The sequence below is a fragment of the Lithobates pipiens genome, unplaced genomic scaffold (assembly GCF_037356315.1).
Source record: "Lithobates pipiens isolate NorthernLeopardFrog02 unplaced genomic scaffold, aLitPip1_a1.2 Scaffold_16, whole genome shotgun sequence".
Classification (NCBI taxonomy): Eukaryota; Metazoa; Chordata; class Amphibia; order Anura; family Ranidae; genus Lithobates; species Lithobates pipiens.
The window spans coordinates 625,307,545-625,327,076 of record NW_027507748.1 but is presented as its reverse complement, the minus strand read 5'-3'; the positions used below and the strand labels follow the sequence as shown (position 1 = coordinate 625,327,076).

The window sequence follows — 19,532 nt, the reverse complement described above, 5'->3', positions numbered from 1 at the left end:
ATTTCATTCATTCATACTCTAGAATGTTATGAAGAGTGATCAGATGAATTGCAATTAATTGTAAAGCCCCTCTTTGTCATGAAAATTAACTTAATCCCCAAAAATACATTTCCACTGCATTTGTGAAGAAGACTTCAAGAGTCAGACGCCCAAAAAAGTCCAGCAAGTGCCAGGACTGTCTCCTACAGTTGATTCATCTGCGGGATCGGGGCACCACCAGTGCAGAGCTTGCTCAAGAATGGCAGCAGGCAGGTGTGAGGGCATTTACATGCACAGTGAGATGATGACTTTTGGATGATGACCTGGTGTCAAGAAGGGAATGAAAGAAGCCACTTCTCTCCAGGAAAAACATCAGGGACAGACATATTCTGCACAGGTACAAGGATTGGATTGCTGAGGACTGGGGTAAAGTCATTTTCTCTGATGAACTCCGATTTCTGATTGTTTTGGGCATCCGGAAAAAAAACTTGTCTGAAGAAGAAAAGGTGAGCGCTACCATCAGTCCTGTGTCATGCCAACAGTAAAGCATCCTGAGACCATTCATTTGTAGGGTTTGCTTCTCAGACAAGGGAGTGGACTCACTCATAATTTTGCCTAAGAACACAACGATGAATAAAGAATGGTACAAAAACATCCTCCGAGAGCAACTTCTCCCAAGATCAATTTGGTGAGGAACAATTCCTTTTCCAGCATGATGGAGCACCTTGCCATAAGGCAAAAGTGATAACTAAAGCTGGACATACACCTATAGATTATCTGCAGATTTTCTATGGTTAGATGGAAAAAGTGCAAAAGATTTCTCCATGTTTGCTAAACTGTGTGGATGGAGGAATCTCCCACTTTTTCCATCTAACCATAGAAAACCTGCAGATAATCTATAGGTGTATGGCCAGCTTTAGTGGCTTGGGGAACAAAACATTGTAAATTTGGGTCCATGGCCAGGAAACTCCCCAGACCCTAATCCCATTGGGAAATTGGGGTCAATCCTCAAGAGGCAGGTGAACAAAACAAAAAACACCACAAATTCTAATAACTCCAAGCATTGATTATGCAAGAGTGGGCTTGAAAAAGAAGGGTCAATATAAACTCTTCATGTAATTGTCAATAATAGCCTTTGACACTTCTGAAATGCTTGTAATTATACTTCAGTATACCATAGTAACACCTGACAAAAAGATCTAAAAATACTAAAGCAGCAGACTTTGTGAAAATGAATATTTGTGTCTTTCTAAAAACTGTTGGCCACAGCTGTACAGTGTACTCATCTTCTGATGGCTACTTCCAACAGGATAATGCACCATGTCGCAAAGCTCAAATCATCTCAAACCGGTTTCTTGAAAATGACAATGAGGTCACTGTACTGCAATGACCTCCACAGTCACCAGATCTCAATCCAGTAGAGCACCTTTGGGATGTGGTGGCACGGGAGTTACGCATCATGGATGTGCAACCGACAAATCTGCAGCAACTGCATGATGCGATCATGTCACTATGGACTGACATCTCTGAAGAATGTTTACAACACCTTGGTGAACCTTTGCCATGAAAATTACGGCAGTTATAAAGGGAAAAGAGGGTCCAACCCGGTACTAGCAAGGTGTACCTAATAAAGTGGCCGGTGAGTGTATATCCTTTCAATGAAAGTTTGTGTGTCTGGAGTTCACCTTTAGCATTGACAGATGACAAGTTTCATCTTGTCGTTGGACAGAATAGTTAATTGTTTACATGGCAGGTATTGTGGAGCAGAACCTTTTGTCTCCCATCTCAGAGGAGTGGCTTTGTGGCTGATGAGTAAGCACAGAAGACATCAGAGAGGCCAGCCTGCGGAGGATCTGTCATGTCTCTCATTGGCTGCACACCCAGGATTCCCCCTCCCCCCACTGCCAGGTGAAGCAAAACTTTCATTCAGGTGGAATTTTGCTTCCTTTTGTTTGTTCCAGGTAGAAATCTCCGGCCGGGAGGATGTGTTCATTTCTGCCAGGACACAGAGGCTGATCTTTTCTTTCTAACGCCACCAATCTTCATACAGGTAATGATTTACTATAACAATTTAGGAGTGCTCTGTTACTCCGCTTTTCTTCTTACTTTGTTTAGTACATTGTTTGATTTGCAGCTTTTATAGGCCTATTGTTCTGTTGGAAAAAAATACATACAGACCCTTTCTATACAGTGCTGGAAAAAGGCCAGAAAGCACCCTGGTGTTTTAAAGGGGCTTTGTCACAAAGTATAATGAGAGAAGCCACCGATGCAAACTGTCATTCTGTGTCTCTTGGCTAACATTCTAGTCCTTGGCTATTATCCTAGGTTGACATCTGTGCATTTCTGCGGCCCGCATTTGCGCAGGCACAGCAGCGCATTTGTTTCAATGGGCTGCCGTGCCTGCACATTTTTTCGAAATGCAGCCTGCAGGGAAATTGTATGGTCATTTTGACCATGCGATTTTCAATGGGGTTCCTGCATGCGCACTGCGATCTTACATGCACGGGGTTTCCATTCAGAATAAATGGCAGCCCTGCGCATTTTTTCAGCAGTGCGTTTTCACTGCAGGTGGGGGAATCGCTGCAATTCCTGTACCCGCACCCACTTGCATAGGTGTGAACTAGGGATGAGCTCAGGCGTGTTCGTATGGTCCACGTGCAGAGCCCACCAGGAGGTCGGAGCTGTGCTAATCGTAGGCAGTGAGACATTGCCCAATCTCTGCAGCCGTGCATCAGGGCAATGTCTCACTGCCTGTGATTAGCGCAGAGCTGCGCCGACTTCCTGGCGGGCTCAGCATATGGAGCATGCGAACACGCCTGAGCTCATCCTTAGCGTGAACCTAGTCTTAAACCTGAACAGACTGTTGATTTACTGTCATTTTACAGCGCTTAGCTGGCAAAATAGTTTTTCTTAAATACTACTAGAATTGTTTCCTTCTGCACCTCACTGTACATCTGCAGCATTTTCAATTTGTTTAGCGCACGTTGACCTGCATTAACGCACTTGTGCTGACGTGTTTTTTTTTTTTTTTTATGTGTTGCATTGCTGTCCAATATTTTACCGCAGCGGGAGCCAGCCTTGTATTTTTGTTGCTGCGTGTTGTGATGCGTTGCAATGCGTTTTAAATATAGTATGTCCTATTTTCCATTTAGCACACATGAATGCAGCACATTGGTTTGAACTGGTCACAGTAAAAACAACTCATGTTTTCATTGAATTGGGTCTGTGTTGAGTAATGCTGCCCTGTACAGGTCAATACACATGATATGAATGAGTCCTTTTAAACAATTAAAGCGTACAAGTTACAGTGTAGTAGCATGTTCTGCATCTCTGCCATATAGTAACACATGGCTCCAATTCTTTCTTTAGCCTGTAGCAGCTCAGCAGCTCCTTCTATCTTAAGGTTATAAACAAGGTTAAAAAAAAAAAAAAAAAAAATATATATATATATATATATATATATATATATATATATATATATATATATATATATATATATATATATATATATATATATATATATATATATATATTATTTAAAAAGTAGGGGGGGTGATCGCTTGTCCCACCCCCTTTCCTAACCCGCTGGACTGCGTGCTCACATAAGAGATAAGAGTCTGGTATAGATTTGGGGGGGCCCTCTTTCCTCCTCCTCCTTTTTATTATTTTTTTTTTTTTTTGGGGGGGGGGTTTCAGGTTCCCCTTAAATGCCAAATGGTCTGGTATGGTCTTGGAGGGGGATTCTATGCCTTTTTTTTGGGGCGTGGGGTTCCCTTTTAAGATCATCGGAGCACAAGTTGCATGCCAAAGTCAGATCAGTTAAGACGATCTGACTTTTAATGAAATGGTACCAGTGTGAACCCAGCCTCAAGGAAAGTCAATTGAGTAATCAACTTTTTTGTCAAGTCAGCAGATCCACTCACTGTTTGAATTTCAGCTGATATTCTAACAGTGTAAGGGAGACTTAAACCAGAACTAAACTCAAAGAAATAACTCTTTATTCCAGGGATGCGGTGGTTAAATCCCTTAGGCTGGGTTCACACTATTGTGAATTGAATGCAGATTTTCCTGCATCCAATTCGGATGTCAGGAGATTGTGATCGGCTCTCTATGGAGCCGGTTCACATATCTCAGCAGCAGCTCGGGTGCGAATTGTTTAGAAATTCGGGCTGAAATCGGACCTGAAACGTGTGCTACGGTATGAACCCAGCCTAAATCTTTTCCTACTTCCAAGTGTCTGGTTTTTGGCCTCTTGATTGGCTGGTCGGGGGAGTGACATCCTCCCATGCATGCACACAAGTGTCTGTCACTCCAGTACAGCCAGCATGTGCCAGCAGTGCATGCTGAGCTATGCATGCACAGCTCAGTGTGCATTCAATAGAAGAGTGCAAGCAAGCAGTTAAAGAGGAAGTAAACCCTGATGAGTTTACTTCCTCTTTGATTCCCTGCAAAGGTAAAGCATAATAGACTACTATGCATCGCATAGTAGTCCCTTATGTGTCACTTACCTGACACAGGAGCCAGCGAAGTCACCGCTGTTCCCTGTAGTCCGGAGCATCCATCTTCTCGGTGGGTCTCGCCGCTCCGCCGCTGTCATTCGACGAAGCCGCGATGACGTCACTCCTGCGCATGCGCACGGGAGCCACCACTCGTGGCATATCGCCGTTGACAGCGGCGCGCTCAGTGCGCCAGCGCGCCGCTGTCTGCGGCGCATGCGCCATAGACAGCGGTGCCTGTAATTTGGCAAATATCTCCTAAACCGTGTAGGTTTAGGAGATATTTCTTGTACCTACAGGTAAGCCTTAATCTAGGCTTACCTGGAGGTCAAAGTGGTTTGTAAGGGTTTACAACCACTTTAAGTTTTTTATTGCAGCAGGGACATAGCATGTCTCTTCTGTAATAAAAAGCTGCCTGCTTGTATTTTTTTTTTACTGGTTATGTTCAGTTCTGCTTCAATGGTGACCATACATGTAACAACTGATTCAACAGTTCTTCTCAGAATCCTATATGATCGGATATTTAAGCAAAACTGATCAAATTAATCAAAATTATTCTGATCGTTCTGGACAGAAAAAATGATTGTACAAAGTACATAACTCAATTATTGGATTATCGAACAATCTTTTTAGTATAAGTGGTTGTGCTCAAATGAAATTAAGTTTTGACTGCTGCAAGAAATAGGTGTGTACTCCTTTAAGAATTAGTATGGGAAGTTCCTGCTCTGTCTGTGCGCCATTTCTTGGATTTTGGAACGCAAAACATGGATTTCACTGCGTTTTATATGCTTGTCATGAAAGACCAACATGTGAGTGGATATTATTTTATAATAAAACCTTTTTAAACAATATCACGCAATGTATGCTCTTTCTTATCCTATGAGTACATCTAACTATTGGGGACATGTGGAAGAGGATAAAGACACATCTATCAAAGATATATTTCTCATATCGTCTTCCAGGACAGCCTCTGAGATATAGGGCTCCTCCCTCCGGGACAGGAAACGCGTCAACCCAATCAAATAAAAGGTGTGGTCCTCCAGGCCCTCCTCAGTTTTTGTGTTTCCTGCCGGATGGGAAGGAGCATGTCGGAACTAGTAGGGGAGCTCCTTCTTCTCAGGGGTTGTCCTGGGGGGGGGCACCTGGTGGACCTGGCCCATAGCACCCCTCGGTCCGTTCGGAGGGAGGAGATGGTAGCTATCAGTCCCCGCTGCCATTAAAAACGTTCGGAGAGAACGGGACCCCGATGGGCGGCAATCTCCCCCTCTATCGCGCTAACCGCTCGTACCTGGTCGGTCGGATGGCCGGCGAGAGACGTTCGGATCCACTGGCTGGCATTCGGGTACTGTAAACGGTGCGTTCGTAAGGAACGCACGGCGTGAGTGGGTGGAGTTTTTGCGTTCCGGCGTCCGGAAGTGGGAGAGACGCACTTCCGCCGGATTCGTGTCATCAGGGGGCGCCGCCGGACCTATTCCAGTCCTTTGGGCGCAGCGGTGTGGCTACAGGGCTGTCTGGAGCGGTGTGAAGGCTCAGGGAGACTGAGTAAGACACTGGAACCATGGAGGACGCAGTTGTGCAGGTGGACTCCGCTTCGACAGGCTCCAGCACCTCTCAGGTAAGCTTGGTGAGGGCAGACCAGGACTTCCACTGGGGGGTGGAGGGGTCACTCTGACCTTAGTACCCTCCCGGGGTGGGGAACCTGCTGGTGAGGGGGGCACTTCCTAGGCAGACCCTAGAAGCACAGTGGTGTGGTCGGAGGGTATTTTAATGGGACCCTGTTTTTTCTTTGTTTTTAGGTCAAACAAGACAGAGCCCAGATACCTTTGCCCAGAAGGAAATGTGCTGTGTGTGGGGCTAAGTTAGGCACCGGTTGGGAGAAGCCGCTTTGCCCGGATTGTGTCAGTAGCCTGGTGAAAGAGGACTCGGTGACAGCTTGCCACAAAGTTTTGACATCCGTGAAGGATGAAATGGCATCCACTTTCCAGTCATTCAAGAGCATGATGGATAGGATGCAGGGTCCTTCTGTCTCTTTACCCAGGGCCATGAGTATGCCCTCCTTGTCTGAACCAAGTCAGGAGATGGAGGTGGATAAGGAGAGGGTACCAAGGTCATTAGCCTCCTCTAGGACAGAGTCTACTTCTGAGTCAGAGGGGGAGGAAGAGTCCATTAGATCATCCAGATACAAGCTGTCTTTGGACGATGTGGGTGACCTCCTTAAGGCGATATATGACACTTTGGAGATCAGGGAAGAACAGGTCCAGCTTTCAAAACGCGGCATGATGTATCAGGGGTAGAGTGTACTGAAAGACAGGGTATTCCCCGTCCATAAATTGCTGATTGAGACGATTTCTGCTGGAGTGGGAACAACCGGAAAAGAGGTCGTTTTTTTCAGGTAGCCTTAAAAGGAGGTTCCCTTTTTGAGACGGATGCAGTGCATCCCTGGAACAAAGTTCCCAAACTTGATGCTCCCTTGGCTAAAGTCTCTAAAAAGACAGATTTGGCCTTTTGATGATATGGGTTCTCTCAGGGATCCCATGGATAAGAGGGGAGATGTGCTGCTTAAGAGGGCCTGAGATGCCTCTTCCATTGGGCTTAAGCCAGCCCTAGCAGCTACCTGTGTGGCCAGAAACATAGAGTGTTGGCTTACACAGTTACAATCTCACATTTCAGCGGGCACTTCCAGGCAACAGCTGTTGAAGTCCTTTCCGCTACTGTTCAAGGCAGTGGGGTTTTTGGCCGATGCCTCCGCAGAATCAGTCAAATTTGTTGCTAGATCTGCCGCATTAGTGAACGCTGCCAGAAGGGCCGTTTGGCTTAAAACCTGGGCAGGCGACGCAGCTTCGAAATTGAAGCTGTGTGGACTACCTTTTTCAGGGGACCACTTGTTCGGCCCCGGCCTGCAAGGGACGTTAGAGCGCACGCAGGATAGGAAGAAAGCCTTCCCAGAGAAGAAAAAGAAAGCTGAAGGAAAGCGCTTTTTTTCGAGGCTCTAGGCAGCAGAACCTGCAGGAAAGGGAGGTTCTCCCCAAAAAACATTGGTCGGGTCACAAGGGAAGGGGCAGAGGAGGAATCTTATTCAATCCTCCTCAACCCTCCCCTAAAACCCAGTGACTCCTGTGTCCCGGTGGGAGGAAGGCTGGGGAAGTTCCTTCCACAATGGGATACTTCAACCGAAAGTCCGTTCATACGAGATGTAATAAGGAACGGCTACATGTTGGAGTTTGGTTCAGTTCCCCTCCCGAATTTTCAGGTAACCAGGTTACCAAGGGACCAAGAGAAGGCGAAGGCTCTGGGTCTTCTTTTGGGAGATCTGGTAGACCAAGAAGTACTGGTGCAGGTGCCTCCAGAGGAGCGAAGCTTGGGGGTTTACTCCCACTTGTTCGTGGTAAAGAAACCTTCGGGGAAATTCAGGCTGATACTGAATCTCTGCCCCCTGAACAGGTTCATAAAATACAAGCGGTTCCGTATGGAGTTAATCTTCTTGGTAACCAAGTTTCTGTTTCAGGGTTGTCACATGGCCACCGTGGATCTCAGGGATGCATATTTGCATATCCCGATTCATCCGAAGTCCCAGAGGTTTCTCAGGTTGGCTATGAGGATGAACACGGGAGTGGTACATCTCCAGTTTCGAGATCTCCCTTTCGGGCTCTCGGCCTCGCCAAGGATCTTTACAAAGGTACTGGCAGAGGCGCTGGCCCCGTTAAGGCTCAGGGCTATAACGGTGATTCCATATCTGGACGATCTACTGTTTATAGCTCAGTCGGCCCAACAGCTGCAGAAGGACGTGCAGGAGGCCTTGGGTTTCCTGCGCTCACTGGGGTGGCTGATAAACCAGGAAAAATCCCAGTTGTCCCCCCCTCACAAGAAGTCCTGTATTTAGGATACAGGATCTCTTCGGTGCAGATGAGGGTGTTTCTTCCTGCGGAAAAGATCAACTAGCTAGAGCAGGCAGTAGCCCAGCTTCAATCAGGTCGGGAAGCCCAGATCAGGGAAGTTATGAGAGTCCTGGGATTGATGACATCATGCTTTCCAGCAGTGGCCTGGGCAAGACACCATCAGCAACCTTTGCAGAGACTTATGCTCCATTATTGGGATGGCAGGGAGCAGAGCCTGGACCAGGTTATGCACCTATCTACTGCCGTCAGGAGGTCTCTGTGGTGGTGGCGGGCCCAGGTCAACCTGGACAAGGGTCTTCCCTGGTACCCACAAGCTACGGTGGTGGTTACGACCGATGCCAGTGCGCTGGGTTGGGGTGCCCACCTAGAGGGAATCTTGGCTCAAGGAACCTGGTCGAATGTAGAGGCAGGTCGTTCCTCAAACCAGAAGGAGCTTCTGGCAGTTTGGAATGCTATAGAAACCTTCCAGTCCCAGTTACAGGGCAGGGACCTGCAGGTTCGGTCAGACAATGTGGCAGCATTAGCTTATCTGAACAAGCAAGGGGGAACCAGAAGCCCCGCGCTGCAGGCTATTGCAGACAGAATCTTCTGCTGGGCCAAGAAGAACTTGTCCTTGATATCAGCCATTCATCTGAAGGGAACTCAGAATTTGCTGGCCAATTTTCTCAGTCAGCAGAAGATAGGCCAGGACGAGTGGTCCCTCAACAGGGAAGTGTTCGAGGAGATTGTGTCATGCTGGGGAAGGCCAGAGATAGACCTATTTGCAACAGGAAGGTGACACAATTTTTTTCAGTTCACCCACAGGATTGGGCCAGGGGGATAGACGCCCTTGCCAATCCATGGCAGTTCGGTCTGTGTTATGCCTTCCCTCCTGTAAGGATGGTGGCAGAGGTTCTGCAGAAGTTCCGGTTGGAAGCTACGGACCTCATTTTAGTGGCTCCTTTTCAGCCAAAGAGACCCTGGTTTGCCAGCATAAAGAAGTTGGCTGTTCATCCTCCGATATTACGGCCAGTCAGGGAGGATTTGCTTTCCCAGGGGCCTATTCTGCATCCTTAGATAGAGAGACTCAAGCTTGCGGCCTGGTATCTGAGGAACAGATCTTAAGATCACAGGGTTTTTCAGAGAGAGTGGTTAAGACCTTGTTAGAATGCCGTAAACCAGTAACCAGAGCGATTTACGCCAAGATAGGGAAAAGGTTTAATTCCTGGTTGCGAGAACAGGGGATTGGACGTCCCGGCAGTCCTAGATTTTCTGCAAGCGGGGGTAGAGCTGGGCCTCTCTATCAGCACCCTAAAGGTACAGGTGGCGGCCTTAAGTGTTTTTCTTCAGTCCTCTCTCCAGCAGAATCCTTTCATCAAAAACTTCTTCAAAGCTCTGACTAGATCCAGGCCTGTGAAGATGAAGACCTGTCCTACTTGGGACTTGTCCTTGGTCCTTAGGGCTTTGACCCGAAATCCATTTGAACCCTTAGAGAAAGCGTCACTTAAGTGGTGACAGTGGCAGTGGTCCCGCCTTGACAAGGTGAGCTCCTTGCTTATCATCTCAGAGGCTGTCCTGGAAGACGATATGAGAAAACCGGAGTTAGACTTACCGGTAACTCTTTTTCTAGGAGTCTTCCAGGACAGCCTGGTTTCCCACCCAAAGTTGTTTAAGTTGGACTAAGTGGTGAGGATGTGTACTAACGTGATTGTTAGTGTGTTTATGTCTTTCAGAGCCTTCCGGCGGTTCTTGGAGTAAAACTGAGGAGGGCCTGGAGGACCACACCTTTTATTTGATTGGGTTGACGTGTTTCCTGTCCCGGAGGGAGGAGCCCTATATCTCAGAGGCTGTCCTGGAAGACTCCTAGAAAGAGAGTTACCGGTAAGTCTAACTCCGGTTTTCATCAGTGCAGGGGTGTAACTAGAAATCACAGAGACCCATAGTAAAATGTTGTATGCCCCCCAGCCGCTCTAGTGTCAATGCAACGTGACCTGTGCCCCATACAGCCTGGCCTATTGACAATACGACTGTATATAAAATAGTTCTGTGTATGATCACCATAATACAATTGCAATTGTAGTTGAATCCTCGTTTTCAATAGAGATTTTCAGTTTGAATGTAATCCCCTTATCTGTTCCTGATCCATCAATGCAGAGAAGTCTTTCTTTTTACAGCCACCCTGGGAACCAGATTCTCATCCATCTACTTTTGGGGACCCGGGTCCTGCCCAGGGGATATGCATCAATGCAAAAAAAGTTTTAAAAACTGACTTTATTTTGGGAGCAGTGATTTCAATAATGCTTAAAGTGAAACAATAAAAGTGAAATGTTCCTTTAAATTTCGTACCTGGGGGGTGCCTATAGTATGCCTGTAAAGTGGAGCATTTTTCCCGTGTTTAGAACAGTCCCTGCACAAAATGACATTTATAAAGGGAAAAAAAAGTAATTTTAAACTTTAATTAAAATGTAAAAGTATTCGCAGCTATAATTGTCGGTCCCGGTCAATTAAAAAAAAGGGCATGGAATTCCCCCAGTCAATTACCACGCCCTTTAGGTCTGGTAGGAATATTAAAGGGAACCCCGAACCAAAATGTAAAAAAAAAAAAAAAAAATACCAAACCAGGCATGTCAGGTCTCGTATGGATATTAAGGGGAACCCCACGCCAAAATGTAAGAAAAAAAAATGGCGCGGGGTCCCCTCCAAAAATCCATCCGAGCATGTAACCTGGCAGGCCGCAGGAAAAGAGGGGGGACAAGAGCGCCCCCCCCCCCTCCTGAACCGTACCGAGCCACATTCCCTCAACATGGGGAGGGTTCTTAGGGGTAGCCCCCCAAAGCACCTTGTCCCCATGTTGATGGGGACAAGGGGCCCCATCCCCACATCCATTGCCCGGTGGTTGTGGGGGCCTGTTGGAGGCGGGCTTATTGGAATCTGGAAGCCCCCTTTATTAAAAAAAATAAAAAAAAACAAAAATGTCCCATGAAGTCCATTCATCTTCTCTCGCTTCACCGATGGAAAAAAAAACCTGCACGCCGCCACCGATCTTCCTCCATGGGAGGCACCCCCGTAATGACCATCCTCTCATGTGACAGTACTTTTTTAACTGAGGGCCGGCCCACGCCGTGATTTACCCGGGTGATCCCGCCCCCTGTGACACACGGGGACTTCCCAATAGCTGCCCGTGGTGTCCGAGGGGGCGGGGCCATCCGTTTAATTAACCAGGTGGCCCCGCCCTTTCTGACACCCTGGGAAAGCTAGGGGGTGCCGACATCGCGGAATACCTCAATAGGGAAGTGTCCTTATATTAACTCAGCAGCTACAGTATTTTTTTAATACAGGCTGAAACTTTGCTTTAAGTATCTGTGATTCATTTGAGGTTCTGTTATTAACAGAGAAGTATGGGTTTAGGGGAAAAAAAGTATGCTCCCCTAGGTGGATGCAGCATCTGTCCCCCCACCGACTCTAAGACCTGAGCAATCAAACCCCACTGATCACTCAGTTCTTCAGAGAGTAGTGGCTGTCAGTAACTGGCTATTGGATTGCAACATGGTCTAATGACATATTTCTGAAGTTTTACTTCCTGGTTGATACAGCCAGGAAGCCTAAGTTGGAAGTTGCAAGTTGACCCAGCAGGGTGATTCTTGCCCCCTGGCAGGGGAGTAGAGCTTGGCTCCAGAACATCTGGTGTGATAAAGATTGGAGTGCTTGTTTAACACGTCTGCAAACAAAGCTTCAAAGAGAGTCACTGCTGCCAAGAGGACTGATGGGGTGAGCTAGAGATGATCAAAGACCAAGATGTCTATGAAGATTTGACCCAGGTCAGTGGCGATTCATGGTCAAAAGCTGCCCCCTAGTGGACAATACAGCATGCTTCCTGGAGAATGGACAGATATTAGGACTACCTGTTGGCAATACCTCATTGGATAGGAGGATGGTGGGGATGGTTACTAATGGGTCTGGATGAATATGTTAAAAATGGCACACAGGAAGCAGTTTGTCCACTTATGGCTATCTCTTTAACATCTGAGCCTAGCCCGATGATGCAAAGCCTCACAGAGAGCCTTGTGATAAGTATCTTTGATATTCTGATATGATGTTTTGTTGATATGTTTGTAATATTTATTTAATACTTTTGTGTTAGCATATTCCTATTTTCTTGGGGAATAAATAAGACTTTGTTATTAAGCCATGTACTTGGTTTCATAGCTACACTTGTATTATTGTGATATCAATAGTAAGGTGGTCAGAGTTATAATAGACTAGCTAACTAGGGGAATAGACAAGTTAATACATAAGTACAATAATATTCATTGTACCATTTACTTCACTGGCTCTCTGCTCTGCCCCTCCAGCGCTCACTGGAGCGCCAGGCTGTAGATGAGGTAGGATCGGCTGGCTCAGGCTTTCAGTAGCTTGCTGAGAGGCTGTGCCAGCTGCCAGTCCAGGCATCTGAGTGGATCCTGGCCATTGGGCCGGGATCTTTTCAGAGCCTGGACCGGCTCTGTGACATCAGCTGAAATTGGCCACAGGAGTGCAGAATGAATTGCACTGCTGTGGTCCATGGGAATACAGCCAAAAAGGGTTTGGCTATACTTCTCCTTTAACCACTTGAGGACCGCCGTATTGCCATTGTACGTCAGCACAATGGCACAGGCAGGCATAATCACGTACATCTACGTGATTGCCTTCCAGCGGGTGGGGGGTCCGATCGGACCCCCTCCCGCTGGTTACGGCGGTCCGATTCGGTCCAGGAGCGCTCCGTGATGAGGGGATGGCCGTTGGTTTTCGGCCACCCCCTCTGGATCGCTCCTGGCCAATGAGAAGCTTCCTCCCCTGTGTATTGTTTACACAGGAAGGAGGAAGTGATGTCATTCTCCTCGGGGCGGTCTTTTTGACCGGACTACGAGGAGAACAGTAAAAGTAAGTGTGCACCAACACTACACTGACATGTAGGTACACACAGGCACACAAACCCCCCCCGATCCCCCCCCGCCCCCCCTCCCCCCCCAGTCACAGTGTCACTGATTGCATTGATCATTTCTTTACTGATCAATGCATTCAGTGTCAGTTGTGACAGTAAAAACTGTCAGGACAGTTAGTGTTAGGTCCAGGGTAGCCCCCTATCACCCCCCAATAAAGATTTAACCCCCTGATTGCCCCTAGAGTTAACCCTTTCACCCCCTTTTGCCAGTGTCACTAAGCGATCATTTTTCTGATCGCTGCATGTGTCGCTAGTGTCGCTAGGTAGCTAGTTATTTTTTTAGGTTCACCGCCAGGTTTTTATATCGCTAGGTACCCCGATATACTACCCAATAATGTTTTTAACCCCCTGATTGCCGCTAGTTAACCCTTTCACCCCCTTTTGCCAGTGTCACTAAGCGATCGTTTTTCTGATCGCTGCATTAGTGTCGCTACAGTCGCTAGGTAGCTAGTTATTTTTTTAGGTTCACCGCCAGGTTTTTATAGCGCTAGGTACCCCGATATACTACCCAATAATGGTTTTAACCCCCTGATTTCCGCTAGTTAACCCTTTCACCCCCTTTCACCAGCGATCACAGTATAAGTGTCACTGGTGACGCTGGTTAGCCAGTTAGTTATTTAGGTTCCCCGTCAGGTTTTTAGATAGCGCCAGGGACCCCCATATACTACCTAATAAAAATTTGAACCACCTGATTGCCCCTAGTTAACCCTTTCACCACTGATCACCGTATAAGTGTTACGGGTGACTCTGGTTAGTTTGTTTTTTATAGCATTTTATATTCAAATCTGGAAGGCAGTGCTTGGTTTTCGGGGTCCCGTACGTGGCTAGGCTCCCAAAAAGTCCCCCACATGTGGTATCCCCGTACTCGGGAGAAGCAGCAGAATTTATTTTGGGGTGTAATTTGACTTCTGCCCATAGCATGTGTGAGCAATATATCATTTAGTGACAACTTTGTGCAAAAAAAAAAAAGTTTGTAATATTCCCGCAACTTTTGGCAAAATATAAAATATTCCAAGGACTCAACATGCCTCTCAGTAAATAGCTTGGGGTGTCTACTTTCCAAAATGGGGTCATTTGGGGGGGTTTTGTGCTATTTTGGCATTTTATGGCCTTCGAAACTGTGATAGGTAGTGAGGAGTTAAATCAAAAATTTGCACCCTTAGAAATCCTGAAGGTGGTGATTGGTTTTCGGGGTGCCGTGCGCGACTAGACTCCCAAAAAGTCCCACACATGTGGTATCCCCGTACTCGGGAGAAGCAGCAGAATGTATTTTGGGGTGCAATTCCACATATAACCATGGCATGTGTGAGCAATATATCATTTAGTGACAACTTTTTGTAAAAAAAATTTTTTTTTTTTTTTTTTGTCATTATTCAATCCCTTAGGACAAAAAAAATAAATATTCAATGGGCTCAACATACCCATCAGCAATTTCCTTGGGGTGTCTACTTTCCAAAATGGGGTCATTTGGGGGGGATTTGTACTGCCCTGCCATTTTAGCACCTCAAGAAATGAGATCGGCAGTCATAAATTAAAAGCTGTGTAAATTCCAGAAAATGTACTCTAGTTTGTAGACGCTATAACTTTTGCGCAAACCAAAAAATATTCGCTTATTGACATTTTTTTTACTAAAGACATGTGGCTGAATAAATTTTGCCCTCAATGTATGACTAAAATTTAGTTTATTAGATTTTTCTTATAACAAAAAGAAGAAAATATCTTTTTTTTTCAAAATTTTCGCTCTTTTTCCATTTATATCGCAAAAAAAAAAAAATCGCAGAGGCAATCAAATACCATCAAAAGAAAGCTCTATTTGTGGGAAGAAAAGGACGCAAATTTCGTTTGGGTGCAATATTGCATGACCGCGCAATTACCAGTTAAAGCAGCGCAGTGCGAAATTGCAAAAAGACCTCTGGTCCTTAAGGTATTTATTGGTCCGAGGCTGAAGTGGTTAATAAAGGACTTTGTGTTTTGAATTAACCACACTCAATATTGTACAATCCATGGGGCCTCGGCAATCATACAGAAATTGTTTTCTTCTCTCTAGAGTAAGGGCCGGTTCACACTGCGGGCGATGTGAGGCGACACGACTCGCCTCGCCGCAGTGTGACAAGTCGCCCCCGTTCTGTACAATTGAACCGTTCTGAGAGGAGCGACTCGAGTCGCTCCGACTCAGAAAAAAGGTTCCTGTACTACTTCTGGGCGACCTCGGGGCGACTTGCATTGACTTCTATACAGAAGTCATCTGCAAGTTGCCGCTGAGGTCGCGGCAGGTCGCGGCGAGGCAAGTCGGTGTCGCCTCGCCTCGCCTGCAGTGTGAACCGGCCCTAAAGAGAATAATCCTTAAAAAGTTGCAGATATTTTTATTCACTCTGAAATAAAGATTTAAAGTGACCCTTCTTTTGCCTATGCAGTGCCACTTTAAGTGGAATTAAAATTTGAAATACTTACCACCTCTTCAATGGTCCAAAGTCCGGTAGGTCCCTCTCCATCGCCGACATCTTCACCCTGGCTTCTTTTAAGTGCAGGTATTTGGCCATTTTGAGTGGCTGGCATGGGACGATGTAAGGACAGAGGACTATGAGTAGACTGGTGGGTATATTTTATTACAGAAGGGAAGCTATTGAATTTTGGCTTTAGTTCCACTTTAACTCCTTGTTTCCCCAGCAGTATGTGCTCCTCTTTCCTCGCTGCACTGCTTAGCGATTCTAGTTATGGGCATGTCAGGTCACTCACTTCCTCTCTCCCATACGACATAAGTGTATTGTGATTGGTCCAGGACTGTCAAATGGGGCCATGGAAGAACACATGACCCTCTGATAAGTCATTTTCATTCCTGTATCTTAGAGTGGAAAGTTAAATTCTGCTGGGAATGGAGGGTGTTTAAGCTGAAATTTGGTCCTTTGTTTAAATATAAGAACCATGTTTTTGAATCTGGGTTCTGTACAGGAGTTTCCTATAAGACAGACCAGTCACTGCTGCCCTCTCTACTTGTGCAGGTTGACTGGTCTGGTCATTTTCTATAGGAATGCTGTGGAAGGGCAGTTGTAGCACAGCCCCATTCACTTCAATTAGTTGTGTTCAGTGGTGGTACCCACTAGCCAAAAGTGACATGCTGATTGATTTTTGCATTTCTTTGTTCAGATTGGCGGTCTGTAAAAGTGCAGCTCAGCTGCCTGATTTTTACCACCTCCTGGTTTCTGTGAGCAGGTCTTCTGTGCAGAACCTATGATCCCTTGTCCCAGCATTTGTGAGTCCATGGATTTTTAATACCTCCAAGTGGAAGTTTAGACCTTGGGAGTTCTTGCAAGATCTCAACCTGTATTTTAGCCAACCCTGCACTACAGATGTCCTCATTGGGCTGCCTCCAAACCAGGAAATAAAGGCATTCCTTGCATCTGAAATGGCAGCGCAGGGAAAGCTCCCTGGGCAAAAGAAAGTGGCACTTTAACCATACCTCAGATGTAGACAATTTTTGTTGTCTCCTGCTATAGAGCATTCCCATCTTAACAGAATTCCCACGACACTTGGATTCCTGTAAAATAACGTCTTGGCTATAATGTTTTGACTTTTCTAGTTAATAGTATTTTATTCAGTGTTGTATTCTTTCAAAAGCAATTTAATTTGACCTGCTGATTCTCTTTGAGATTTGAAATGAGATAAAGGCTCCAGAAAGTCTCATGTAGCTTTTGTTATACAGTGCCTTGCAAAAGTATTCACCCCCTTGGTATTTTTCGTGTTTTGTTGCATCACAACCTGGAATTAACATCATTTGTTTGAGGATTTGCATCATTTAATTTACAGAACATGCCCACAATTTTTAAGGTGTGTGTGTGTGTGTGTGTGTGTGTGTGTGTTGTTGTTGTGTTTTTTTTTTTTTTTTTTTATTGTGAAGCAAACAGATAGGACAAAATAACGGAAAAAGTCAATATGCATAACTATTCACCCCCCCCCCCTCCCCCCAAGTCAATTCTTTCTACAGCCACCTTTTTTGAGCCCATCACAGCTCCAAGTCACTTTGGATAAGTCTCTGAGCTTGCCACATCTTACCACTGGGATTTTTGCCCATTCCGCCTTGCAAAACTGCTCCAGCTCCTTCAAGTTGGATGGTTTGCACTTGTGAACAGCAATCTTTAAGTCTGACCACAGATTTTCTATTGGATTGAGGTCTGGGCTTTGACTAGGCCATTCAACACTTTCACATGTTTCCCCTTAAACAATTCGCTTTAACAGTGTGTTTTGGGGTCATTGTCCTGCTGGAAGGTAAACTTCCATCCTAGCCTCAAATCACACACAGTGGTACAAGTTTTGCTCAAGAATATCGCTGTATTTAGCACCATCCATCTTTCCCAAAACTCTGACCAGTTTCCTAGTGCTGAAAAACATCCCCACAGCATGATGCTGCCACCACCATGTTTCACTGTGGGGATGGTGTTCTTTGGGTGATGTATTTGGTTTCACCAAACATAGTGTTTTTATTTAATGGCCAAAAAGTAAAATTTTTGTCTCATCAGACCAGAGCACCTTCCTCCCATATGTTTTGTGAGTCTTCCACATGCCTTTTCGCAAACTCAAAACATGCCATTTTGTTTTTTGCTGACAGTAATGGCTTTCTTCTGGCCACTCTGCCGTAAAGCCCAACTCTATGGAGCTTATTGTCATCCTATGTACAGATACTCCAGTCTCAGCTGTGGAACTCTGTAGCTCCTCCAGGGTTACTTTAGGTCTCTGCGCTGCCTCTCTGATGCCCTCCTTGCCCGGTCCATGAGTTTGGTGTGCAGCCGTCTCTTAGCAGGTTTGCTGTTGTGCCATGTTCTTTCCATTTGTTTATGATAGATTTGATGGTGCTCCTAGGATCATCAAAGAATTGGATATTTATTTTTTTGGGATACATTTTTTTTTTATTTTTTTTATAACCTAACCCTGACTTGTACTTCTCAACAACATTTTCCCTTGTTTGGTCTTCATGGCAGTGTTTGGTTAGTGGTGCCTCTCTTGCTTAGGTGTTGCCACCTCTGGGGCCTTTCAAAAAAGGTGTGTAATGACAGGTCATGTGACACTTAGATTGCACACAGGTGGACATCATTTCACTAATTATGTAACTTTTGAAGGTAATTGGTTGCACCAGAGCTTTTTTGGGCTTCATAACAAAGGGGGTGAATACATACGCACGTGCCAATTATCAGCATTTTAATTCTGAAAAATAATTTTATGTATATATATTTCTAATTTTACTTCCCCCAACTTAGACTATAGTGTTCTGATCCATCACACATAATTCCGATTAAAAAACATTGAACTAAAGGCTGTAAGGTAACAAAATAGGTAAAAATCCAAGGGGGATAAATACTTTTGCAAGGCACTGTGCAAGTGAATTTACCTACTGAACTACACCATTCTCCATTTCCACTAGTAAGTATAGCTCCATTTGCAGTTTTATTTTTTTTTATTTTTTTTGCACCATTGGTTTAGGTACAAAAAAATATATAATTGCACACAGAGCTATGCTTACAGGTGCATCTCATAAAATTAGAAAATCAAAAAGTTAATTTATTTCAGTAATTCAATTTAAAAAAGAGCAACTCCTATATTTTTTATATAGATGTCTTGCATACAGAGTGATATACTTCAAGCATTTCTTTCTTTTAATTTTGATTATGACTTGCATCTAGTGAAAATCCAAAATTCTGTATCCCAGAAAATTAGAATATTACAGAAGACCAATAAGAAAAAAAGGGATTAATACAGAAATGTTGGCTTACTGAAAAGCATATCCATTTATAGTATGCACTTAATACTTTCTGGCATGTAGGCGATCAGCCTGTGGCACTGCTGAGGTGTTATGGAAGCCCAGGTTGCTTTGACAGCAGCCGTTTGCAAATTAAATCTGCATCTCCATAAAGCTGGTCAGCAAAAGGAAGCATGAAGTGCTCTAGAACAGTATTTTTCAACTCCAGTCCTCAAGGCGCCCCAACAGGTCATGTTTTCAGGCTTTCCATTATTTTGCGCATTTGATTTGATCAGTTTCATTGCCTTAGTAATTACCACAGCCGTTTCATCTGAGGGAAATCCTGAAAACATCACCTGTTGGGGCGCCTTGAGGACTGGAGTTGAGAAACACTGCTCTAGAATTTCCTGGTAGAGGGCTGCGTTGACTTTGGACTTGATAAGACACAGTGGACCAACACCAGCATCATCACT

General features: G+C 45.3%; 1 protein-coding gene across 2 annotated transcripts in view; it reads left to right on the top strand.

Annotated features, from left to right (window-relative positions):
- The first annotated feature begins 1,841 nt into the window (after positions 1–1,841).
- Positions 1,842–19,532, top strand: part of LOC143983952 (putative tRNA methyltransferase 9B) — a 48,217-nt gene continuing 30,526 nt past the window's right edge. The window contains exon 1 of one of the 2 annotated variants that reach the window (XM_077484126.1): positions 1,842–2,029. The gene's annotated coding sequence lies outside the window, so the exon portion shown is untranslated. The remainder of the gene's footprint in view (positions 2,030–19,532) is intronic. The other variant, XM_077484125.1, reaches the window with a different exon arrangement.